We start from the raw sequence: 12,163 nt of genomic DNA, 5'->3' as shown, positions 1-12,163 counted from the left end.
TGGAAGTGGACATTTGTTGGTCCCTCGCGGATTGCATTTGACTCGCTGAAGTTGACCGAACTTGATGATATAGAGGGAGTAAAGTCGTAACAAGGTTTCCGTAGGTGAAACTGCGGAAGGATCATTACTGCTGCATATCGTGCGAATCGACTGGCCGTAGGACTCAAGTACGTGGGTCCACTGCGCGTGCGCGTCGCGCAGAAACAATCACGTCCTACCATTGAGTGTTTTGCTCTTTACTACTGTCATCGTGCGCTTGCTTTGCCTGCCTGTGCGCACGGGTGGTACGGGCCATCGTTAGTCTCTTTCATATATACCTGGTATTACCAGTATGTGCTGGTCACTAGCTAGCGTTGATTACGTCCCTGCCCTTTGTACACACCGCCCGTCGCTACTACCGATGGATTATTTAGTGAGGTCTCTGGAAGTGAACATTTGTTGGTCCCTCGCGGATTGCATTTGACTCGCTTAAGTTGACCTAACTTGATGATATAGAGGAAGTAAAAGTCGTAACAAGGTTTCCGTAGGTGAACCTGCGGAAGGATCGTTACTGCTGCATATAGTGCGAATCGACTGGCCATAGGACTCAAGTACGTGGGTCCACTGCGCGTGCGCGTCGCGTAGAAACAATCACGTCCTACCATTGAGTGTTTTGCTCTTTACTACTGTCATCGTGCGCTTGCTTTGCCTGGTTGTGCGCACGGGTGGTACGGGCCATCGTTAGTCTCTTTCGGCGTATGGAAGTGGTCCCATGCGAAATCCGTTTCAGACTAGTAGTGCGAGCCGGAGGCACAGTGCGCAAGTTTTTCTATATGTTTTGTGCTATTGTTGATATTGCAGCTAAATGCGCGCCAGAATGTGAACTGCAGGACACATGAACACCGACTAGTTGAACGCATATTGCACATTATACACCCAGTATGATGTACACATTTTTGAGTGCCTATATTTGTCGATTCAACTATACGTGTACCCTACGCACGTATGCGTAGTGATGTTTTCCTACCTTAATTGGTGGTAAAACATTGAAGATCATTGTGCTCGCCCACAATGCCGATATGTACAACCATTACCCAAGTGTGGCAACGTGCCGCTTGCTGCGTCTAGGTAGTACAGTACGGCAAATAATCTATAAGTAGGCCTCAAACAATGTGTGACTACCCCCTGAATTTAAGCATATTAATAAAAGGAGGAAAAGAAACTAACAAGGATTCCCCGAGTAGCTGCGAGCGAAACGGGAGGAGCTCAGCACGTAGAGGCGATGCCCGGTGCGGTGTCTGCCTGGTTCCGTGTACTGGAAATTTTATCATCTGCCATAATCAGCGCGTCCCGATTCAAGTTCAACTTGAATGTGGCTTTTACTCCCATAGAGGGTGATAGGCCCGTAGAACGGCGCTGATGGTGGAAAATTTTTCCATGGAGTCGTGTTGCTTGATAGTGCAGCACCAAGTGGGAGGTAAACTCCTTCTAAAGCTAAATATCACCACGAGACCGATAGTGAACATGTACCGTGAGGGAAAGTTGAAAAGCACTTTGAATAGAGAGTCAAAAAGTACGTGAAACTGCCTAGGGCTCAAACCCGTTGAACTCGATTATCCGAGGCGGAGATATTCACCTGCGGCTGGGCCGGGCCCACCCGGTTCGCCCCGGGGCATTTATCTCCTACCACAATTGCGATCCATTACGAACAGCTTGCAGCCCCCGTGGCAGCAAATCGGTTCCGACAGGTTGCCCCAAGGTGCTGTTTGTTAGTTTCACCGTAGCGACGTTCAGTTCTGAAGGCCTACGTCGCGAGCCGGAGCTCAACGCACGTGGTGTGCAGTCGGACATTTGATGGACCCTACGCGTGACACCGTCCCGTATGCCTTCCTGCATACTCCAATAACACCGTCCTGCATGCCTTCATGCATACACACTCCGGTTTTTGGTTATGGCGGACTGTCGATCGGCAATGAGCAAATCGAGGTACCTTCGGGACCCGTCTTGAAACACGGACCAAGAAGTCTATCTTGCGCGCAAGCCAATGGTGAGCCGCGTGCCCCTCCCGGGTACGCAGGTGTTTTTCTAAACAACCAAAGGCGTAAAAAACATAACTCTCTCGTTGTGCGGGATTACGGACGAGACTATCTGCTCGTCCCTCCATCCCCGGGTGTTATAAACGGCATGCAGTTGGCGGGAGACACGTGTTCGCGCGCGCCTTCCCGCCACCGTGCCATAACATACCGCGAGTGTGCAGGATGTGACCCGAAAGATGGTGAACTATGTCTGATCAGGTTGAAGTCAGGGGAAATCCTGATGGAAGACCGAAGCAGTTCTGACGTGCAAATCGATTGTCAGAATTGGGCATAGGGGCGAAAGACCAATCGAACCATCTAGTAGCTGGTTCCCTCCGAAGTTTCCCTCAGGATAGCTGGAGCACGCAACGTTTCGGATCCTATTCTTATCTGGTAAAGCGAGTGATTAGAGACCTTAGGTTCGAAATGATCTTAACCTATTCTCAAACTATAAATGAGTACGTACGATAACATTCTTGGTTGATGTTGTTGCGCGAACACGTCGAACGCGCCTCTAGCGGGCGCGTCCACTCAGTTGACGTAAAAGATATCGGTGTGCTTAGTGGGCCAAGTTTTGGTGAGCAGAACCGGTGCTGTGGGATGAACCAAACGTAATGTTACGGCGCCTAAATAAACGACGCATCATTGATACCATGAAAGGTGTTGATTGCTACAGACAGCAGGACGGTGGACATGGAAGTTATCATCCGCTAAGGAGTGTGTAACAACTCACCTGCCGAAGCAATTAGCCCTTAAAATGGATGGCGCTTAAGTCATTTGCCTATACATTACCGCTGACGTACAAGCGGTGCCGGTGGGCGCTCGCTCGTCCCCGTCACTTTGAGACGTCAGTGAGTAGGAGGGTCTGGTGGTGCGCGTCGAAGGCCACTAGCACAGATCTTGGTGGTAGTAGCAAATATTCGAATGAGATCTTGGATGTCCGAAGTGGAAGAGGGTTTCGTGTTAACAGCAGTTGAACACGAGTTAGCCAATCCTAAGCTCTATGGGAAACCTGATATACATTAAGCATTAAACCAAATACACACATGCGGTGATGCAACATCCACTAGTATATATTGAGTGGGCGAAAGGTAACCCGGTTACAATTCCGGGGCCTGTTGAGTATACGTTTGCATTGGCGTGCACACCGGAAACGGTAGCGCCTTTGTAATCATGGCAACATGAATCCTTTCCTTCGAGTCGCCAACAAGAAGTATCGGAAGAGTTTTCTTTTCTGTTTAACAGTCATACTAGCCATGGAAGTCTTTTATATTTAGATATGGTTGGACAGGCTGGTAGAGCATGGCATCAAGTTGCTGTGTCGATATTCTCTTCCTTGACCTTGAAAATCGAAGACTAGGGCACGCAAACTCTCAACAGATTGTACCGAATCCGCAGCAGGTCTCCAAGGTTTAGAGTCTCTAGTCGATAGATTTATGTAGGTAAGGGGAGTCGGCAAATTAGATCCGTAACTTCGGGATAAGGATTGGCTCTGAAGACTGGGGTGGCTGGGCACTCCCGGCCGTCCAGGTGTGGCCGTGTGCACTCGTGTACGCGTGCCCGCTATGGTTCCCGGCTTGGGCTGCAGTCATCAATAAACAGTCATTTCGGAACTGGCACGGCTGAGGGAATCCGACTGTCTAATTAAAACATAGCATTGTGAAGGCCTTCGCAGGTGTTGACACAATGTGATTTCTGCCCAGTGCTCTGAATGTCAACGTGAAGAAATTCAAGCAAGCGCGGGTAAACGGCGGGAGTAACTATGACTCTCTTAAGGTAGCCAAATGCCTCGTCATCTAATTAGTGACGCGAATGAATGGATTAACGAGATCCCCTCTGTCCCTATCTACTATCTAGCGAAACCACAGCCAAGGGAACGGGCTTGGGAACACTAGCGTGGAGAGAAGACCTTAGTCTGGCATTGTAAGGTGATATAAGAGGTGCAGAATAGGTGGGAGCCGAGATGAAATATTATCTCTCCGGCGTCAATGAGATACCATTACTCTTACGGTTGTCTTACTTACATGATTAGGTGGAACAAGTGCTGGGGTTATTACTACCGCTCGGCATTCCTGTTCAACGTTCAGTCATGTCGTCATTTCTGGCTATAATGTAGAAGACGGAGCCTGTCGAGCCTCGCTGTTCCATGTCCTAGCGGGAGATTCGAAACGGGCTCGGTATCTGGCGTGCGTGGCTTTGTTGCTGGGTATGGCGGTGTGTCGGTTCCCGGTAGTAGAACCCTGCTCATGAGCGGTAAGGCCGCAGCTCAAATTTCATACAGTACGCCAATGTCAGTAAGACATCTGAATACTCCAAGTCATGGACAGTGCCAGGTGCGGAGTTTGACTGGGGCGATACATCTCCAAAACAATAACGGAGGTGTCCAAAGGACAGCTCAGTGTGGACAGAAACCACATGCTGAGCATAAGGACAAATGCTGGCTTGATCTCGATGTTCAGTACATATTGAGACAGCGAAAGCTAGGCCTCACGATCCTTTTGGTTTAAAAAGTTTTAAGCAAGAGGTGTCAGAAAAGTTACCACAGAGATAACTGGCTGCCAAGCGTTCATAGCGACGTGGCTTTTTGATCCTTCGATGTCGGCTCTTCCTATCATTGTGAAGCAAAATTCACAAGGCGTAGGATTGTTCACCCTTTCAAGGGAACGCGAGGTGGGTTTAGACCGTCGTGAGACAGGTTAGTTTTACCCTACTGGTGTATGCGTAGCCGCTGTCTTAACAGAACTCCTGTGCAGTACGAGAGGAACCACAGGTGCGAACCAATGGCACAATACTAGTTCGACCGGACTATGGTATAACGCTACGTTCGTTGGATTATGCCTGAACGCCTCTCCTCCTATAGGTGGTCGTCGATCATGTGGCCTAGAAACCTACAAGATCTGCTAGTGTGATTACCCCGTTGGCATCTTATTGCTGCTCTCATCAGACAGAGCCCTTGCGCGGCGCCATACGACTAGTGTCTGAGATACTGGAACGTCGGTGGCGCTGCTAAGCATCAATATATGATATCGATACCTGAGACCCCCTACAAACGATAGGTTTACAGGCTGGGAGTTGCGAGTTGCAGAGAGGTGTATGTTTCGATCCTATCCTTGGCTGACCTGCAGGCCACCACGGGTCGACGCCTGGCGACCGTCGAGGCCATGCACGCGTGTGTGACCACCGATAGGTGTGTGATAACATCAATTAGTCGTGGACCGGCAGCGGGAGCTTGCCTAGGGAGTGGTGGGGTTTCGGGCATTGGGCAGTCGATTCCCCGTAAAAGCCACGGCCACCCGTAAGCAGCTTCGACGGAGCGAGTAGTGCCGCTCCCATCATCCAAATGCACTAACCTGCCTATTGGGGCTGATACCAGTAAGGTCCCAATTACGGTGTACTGGTCGCTGTGTTTTTAGGTTTTTGAGAGGGAATACGATTTTATACCACGACGTTGGGCTGGCACCTGCACCGAGCTCCCTTAGTAAAGTCGTGTGACAACGGCTTGAAACGGCGAGGTGGCATACGGCTGCAGGGGTCTCCGTCCCGTAAAACCTGGCAGGCCTTCCAGTACGTTCCGCGGTCATTGCCTGATGGGAATCAGGCAGGAGTGGGATCAGATGCCCTTTCCTGACTTACGCCGGTCGGGAGGCGGCATAGTTGCTCATGAGGGGCTATGGCGACCTTCACTAGCCATGACCTCACTGCTCCGGCATAGGCCACCATGGGACCATATAGGCGACTACTCCACCATGACCAAGGATAGCGGCTGGAAGGGGGACCCTTTTAACCAAAATGTTTTCCTTTAAAATCGACGAAGAGGCGAAGGTAATGGATGGGGCGGACGGGTTAGTAAACCCGTTTGCCAGGCGGGGCATCGCCCGGTCTCCACCGAGACTGGCGGATGCCGGTAAAGGCGGCGCACAGGTTGGTACACCTTTTGCGACACCGACAGGGGAATTCCGAGTTGGGGCAAAGGCGGCCACGCCTAAGCCAGCACCAACCGGAACGGCGAAGACTGGTGGCAAGGTGAAAACACCTAAAACCGCCAAGGAGCGGGAACAGATATCTGGGGCTATGCTACTCTCTGCGGTAGAAAGCCACATGAACAAATTGCCAAGCGTGGAGGCGGTGTCCGTACAACTTGATGAAATACTCAAGTTCACGGACGAACGTAGCAACATATCAAAAGACCTGAAACAATGTCTTCTGTTGTTACGTATGAACGTTTGCAGCGCGAAGTCCGAGCTTTCGCAAGCCCTTAAACGGGCTAACGATGCCGAAAGCAAGGCACTCGCGCTAGAGGCGAGGCTCAACCAGCCCAAAAAAGGGAGTGCTGCAGCTGTGTCTAAATGCACACAAACAGCTGCAGCATCGTTTGCCGAAGTCTGTTCAACTGAACCGACTGGCAAACGTGCGAGGGGCTCTCCGGGGGAAACGGCCCCCAGGACGCAACGAAGGCGGTTGTTCGGTGACAGCCAGGAAGCTGGCTCGTTGGCACAGCCGAGCAAAGAACCGGCAAACGGCGAAGCCACGGATTGGACCACCGTGGTGAATAAGAAGCGGCAGAAGCGGGAACGACGCGCGATGCGCGGCGACCGCAATAAGAAGCCGCAAGGGGCGAGTAGGCGGAGCAAGGGTGACGCGCTCATTTTCAATACCGATGCGTCTAAGTACGCCGAAGTCTTGAAGGCCATGAGAGGCGAACCCAAGCTCAAAGACCTCGGCACGGACGTCAGGTCAATTCGTCGGTCACGCACCGGCGAGATGATCCTCGAACTCCGCAAAGAGGCGAAGGGCAAGGGCTGTGCCTATAAAAAGACGGCCCAGGAAGTGCTAGGCGAGGAGCTTCAAATCCGAGCCCTCACTCCTGAAGTGACTCTCCAGCTTAAAAACCTGGACGAGATCACCGAACGGTGCGACATAGCACAAGCCTTCGAACGAGAGTGTGGAGTGGTAGTGACCGCAGAGGCAGTTCGTCTTCGCAGGGGCCCGGCCGGCACCCAGGTTGCTACCATAAAGCTTCCACTAGCGGAGGGTAACAAGGCCCTGAAGAAGGCCACGTTGGAGGTGGGTTGGTTCGTCTGCCCTCTGGGCACCTTCCAACAGCCTGACGTTTGCTTCAGGTGCTTTGAGCGGGGGCATAAATCCTGGTCGTGCAAAGGGCCCGACAGGTCCAATTTATGCCGCCGCTGCGGTGGCGTAGGCCACAAGGCACGGGACTGCGGTGCACCTCCCAAGTGTCTGGTATGCACTGGTAAACGGGACGCCAAACACGCCATGTGAGGCCCCAAGTGTCCGGCTGCACGGCCGGCTACTAAGCCGCAGGCCTGAGGGTGATACAGTTAAACCTGAACCACTGCTATGCGGCGCAGCAGTTGCTACACCAAGCGGCTGCTGAGTCGTTGTCGGACGTGGCCATCGTCTCGGACCCATACCGTATCCCAACCGGAAACGGTAACTGGGTATCGGACAAGTCTGGGAAGACGGCCATTTGCACGACAGGCAGGTCCCCGGTTCAGGAGATTGTGTCGACCTCCAGAGAGGGGTACGTTATTGCCAAAGTGGATGGAGTATTCTACTGCAGTTGCTATGCTTCGCCAAGTTGGTCTACCGAAACGTTCGCGCAGATGGTCGATCAAGCAACCGTGGAACTGACGGGCCTGTGGCCGTTGGTGGTTGCGGGTGACTTCAACGCTTGAGCTGTAGAGTGGGGGAGTCGCTGTACAAACCAGAGGGGCCAGGTCTTGTTGGAAGCTTTGGCAAAGCTCAACTTAGACTTGGCTAACGTTGGTACAAAATGCACCTACAGTAGAAATGGTGCCGAATCGATTATCGATGTGACGTTCTGCAGCCCGGGACTGATCACGAACTGGAGAGTAGACGACAGCTACACGAATAGCGATCACCAATTGATCCGCTATGAGGTAGGCGTGTGGAAGCAAGCAGCGAGTAGGGCCAATATTCCATCCTTCTACGGCTGGAAAACATTGCATTTCGATGCAGATGTTTTTGGGCAGGCAATTAGATGGAAGCACGAAGGGGGTGAACTGCTCCCGGATGTGGACCATCTGAATTCGATGCTGTCGTGGGCGTGCGGCGCCACGATGCCTAGGTCTCGTCGGCCTAGAGAGGGTAGGCCACCGACATACTGGTGGAGCGATACGATAGCAGGCCTGCGCAATGCATGCCTCCGTGCAAGACGGAGGATGCAACGCGCACGTTCCGACGAGCAAAGAGCGGAACGCGGTGTCGCATTCAGATCCGCTAAGGCAACGCTTAAGAGCGCAATCAGAGCCAGCAAACGAGCCTGTTTCGAACGACTCTATGCCAGTGCTAATTCGAACTCGTGGGGTGACGTCTACAGGATCGTTATGACCAAGACTAGAGGTGCGCTAGCTCCGGCTGAACAATCACCAGCGATGCTAGAAACGATCATTCAGAGCCTCTTCCCAAGCCACGAACCAAGTCCCTGGCCTCCGGCTGACGAGTCACCACCAACCGTGAGTGACGGCAGCCGTGCAGAGGCAGACGATGCGGTAAGGGTGACAGAAGATGAATTGATCGAGATCGCAAACTTCCTGAAGGTAGGCAAGGCTCTGGGACCAGACGGAATCCCGAACTTGGCCATCAAAGAAGCCCCCGGGTTGTTCAGGGCGGTCCTGCAGAAATGCCTTGACGACTGCCTCTTCCCGGACGTGTGGAAGCGCCAGAGGCTGGTGCTGTTGCCGAAGTTTGGGAAACCACCAGGGGACCCATCGGCATACAGACCAATCTGCCTGCTGGACACGGCGGGCAAGGTGCTTGAGACGGTAAACCTCAATAGACTGGTGAAATATACAGAAAGCGAGAACGGTCTATCAAGCAACCAGTTCGGTTTTCGAAAAGGTAGGTCCACGGTGGATGCAATCCTCTTCGTCACCAGAACGGCTGAGGTTGCAATCCCACGCAAAAGGAGGGGCATTCGTCACTGCGCGATCGTCACGCTCGACGTGAAGAACGCGTTTAACAGTGCCAGCTGAGACTCCATAGCCTTAGCGCTACAGAGTCTCAGAGTGCCGACGCCGCTGTACAAGATTCTGGGTAACTACTTCCAGAATCGAGTGCTAGTGTATAACACAAACGAGGGTCAGAAAAGCAATCCAGTTACCGCAGGTGTACCGCAAGGTTCCATCCTGGGCCCGATACTGTGGAACGCCATGTATGATGGCGTGTTAAAACTAACACTCCCTCCAGGGGTGGTGATCGTGGGCTTCGACGATGACATAACTCTTGAGGTCTATGGCGAGTCAATTAGAGAGGTAGAGTTAAAGTACGCGCTATCAATGCGCGTAGTGGAAGACTGGATGCACTCCAGGAAACTGGAGCTAGCGCACCATAAGACTGAAGTTATTGTTGTAAATAACAGAAAGTCGGAGCAGGAGGCATCGATCAGTGCTGGTGCATGCACTATCGCCTCAAAACGCTCGCTGAAGCTTCTGGGGGTTATGATCGACGACAAGCTCACGTTCGGGAGCCACGTCGAGTATACCTGCAAGAAAGCTTCCATGGCTGTGACAGCGCTATCTCGCATGATGGCAAACAGCTCGGCGGTCCGTAGCAGCAGGCGCAAAGTCCTTGCTAGCGTGACCACGTTCATACTCAGGTATGGAGGACCAGTGTGGTCCAAGGTATTGAGTACCTCCTGCCATCGCGGCAAACTCGGGAGTACGTACAGGCCAATGTGCCTAAGGGTCGCGTGCGCATACCGAACAGTGTCGTACGAGGCGGTTTGCGTCCTGGCTGGCATGATGCCCATCAGCATCATCGTCAAAGAGGATGTAGAGTGCTTCGACCAACGCGACACGAAGGGTATACGCAACACCATACGGTCATCTTCAATGGCCAGGTGGCAGCGGGAGTGGTCCAACACTTCAAAAGGTAGATGGACACACCGACTCATTCCAGAGTTAGCATGCTGGATTAATAGGCGCCATGGGGAAGTAACCTTCCATCTGACACAGATCCTGTCAGGCCATGGCTGCTTGAGGCAGTACCTGCATAGGTTCGGGTACGCCGAGTCCCCTATGTGCCCCGCTTGTACGGGTGCGGAAGAAAGCGCGGAGCATGTGTTCTTCACATGCCCGCGTTTCGAGCGAATAAGGTACGAAATGCTGGCAATAAGTGGGATGGACACCACGCCAGAGAACATCGTGCGTAGGATGTGCGAAAATAGGGATATCTGGGATGCGGTCATCACGGCCGTACACAGATCGTTAGTATTTTCGATCGATTTGCCCCAGTTAGTTAATGGTTAACTAACTGGCCTGTATAGGCTGCTCTGCTACCCATAGAGGTAAGTGCGAAAAGCACGACGGGCCCTCTCCCTGAAGTAATGCCTAACGGCGGTCCCGGGGAGACCAAGGGCTTTAGCTGTTCAGCTTAAGGTTGCTCAGCATGGGTAAGAGCAGACATACTCCACAGTCCGGGTGTTTGGATACTCAGCACGCGATGATGCAGTCGATCATGCCAAGCACTGTATACGGGATGGTACACTACGTGCCGGCTACGTGACATTATCATTCATCGCACCCGAGACATACACCACAGTCCGGGTGTTTGGATACTCAGCTACACGCAATGATGACGATCGATCATGCCAAGCACTGTATACGGGTTGGTTCACTATGTGCCGTCTACGTGACATTGATTGTATGCCCGTGACGATGACGATCGATCATGCCAAGCACGGTGTACGGGAAGATACACTACGTGCCGGTGTTTTGTCTTCCCAGGTGTGCGCAAAAAACTGTCGAACTCTGTAATTATTATACATTTTCGTATTTATAGGTGGGTGTCTGAGCCTAAGTGTTCAAAATTCATATATAATATTAGTTACTTAGAGTTTAATATCAAATTTGAATTTAATTAAACTAAATCCTAATCTAAACCTAACGCTAAATTCTTAAATTTATCTTAATTACTTACGCTACAGTATAACTAAAACTAATTAAATGAATCACCCTAAAGATACAATACTATTACAATGAAACACATCTAAAATTCATCCACTGATAAGAGAACGAGAGTAAGAACGCGTTGTCACACGAAGATCGATAGATAAATTAATGATTATAAATGATAGAATGTAAGGACAGTATCGAATAAACCCCAAAAGAAGACGGATCAAATTTTACACTCTACAAGGCCTGTGCGTTTCTTTTTACTTGATATCGCCAATCTGAATTTGACGGGAAGAAGGCCATATTATTCCGTGGTGTTTGAACCGCTGGTGTGAAAGACCAGTCTGAAGCCTTTCTGGGCCGTGTCTCCGTATACGGAAGAAAATCCTCCGAATCCTAGCCAGCAGATTGGCAAGCCCCAACACTAAGGTTGATATCGAAAAAGTACGCCTTACTGACATCGAGCAGTCAAGTAGCATCGCAGCTAACCTTGTGAAGCTTCTTACGCTACCACCACGGCACCACGCGGGTTCGGTAACCGGGGAACCGGTGTCGTACACTGCATGGCCAGTAGATTAGCTAAGATTATGGGTGGCGAGCCATACACCTGGCGTCTATCGTCTCGCAGGGCGAAGTATGGTACTTTACACCGGCCTTGTGTAAGTACAAGTGGGGAGGCTGGCGGTTGGTGTGCCTGATGCCTGCCTGCGCAGCAACGTACTGGTCCTATACGTTGTATGACGGTCAGATTAGCTTGGTTTATGGGCGGGCGAGCCTCACACCCAAGCGTCTACCATCTCGAAGGGCGAAGTGTGGTACTTTACACCGGCCTTGTGTAAGTACAAGTGGCGATGCTTAGATTTGGCGTACTTGATGCTCGCTGCGGCGGGCTGTATACATATGTGTGCATGGTAGTGCAGCGTATGGGCACTGTACACTCGAGAGGGAAGTGTATGAATGTTATACGGCTACCACGTTACAAATGTAGCGGCAGTAGCATGTATTATGACCCCAACCGAGAATGCCGACCCACAAATGTGTGTGATAAGCGCGCAAAGTGGGAATCTTTTGACGAGTGTTATGCTTCCGATATACGGGAACGGATAGACTGCGTTTGGTTTTCGCTGATATCCGCATTCCACGTATATCGGATGGAATGCGAAAGAGGTTGAA

At 51.6% G+C, this 12,163-nt stretch overlaps 1 protein-coding gene and 1 pseudogene across 1 annotated transcript in view; both read left to right on the top strand.

Annotated features, from left to right (window-relative positions):
* Positions 1-12,163, top strand: part of LOC129718434 (integrator complex subunit 7-like) — a 1,119,499-nt gene that overhangs the window by 681,695 nt on the left and 425,641 nt on the right. The window lies entirely within an intron of this gene.
* Positions 1,138-5,194, top strand: LOC129719302 (large subunit ribosomal RNA; annotated as a pseudogene).

This window comes from Wyeomyia smithii, chromosome 1 (assembly GCF_029784165.1).
Source record: "Wyeomyia smithii strain HCP4-BCI-WySm-NY-G18 chromosome 1, ASM2978416v1, whole genome shotgun sequence".
Taxonomy (NCBI): domain Eukaryota; kingdom Metazoa; phylum Arthropoda; class Insecta; order Diptera; family Culicidae; genus Wyeomyia; species Wyeomyia smithii.
This window is presented reverse-complemented; position numbering and strand designations above follow the sequence as displayed.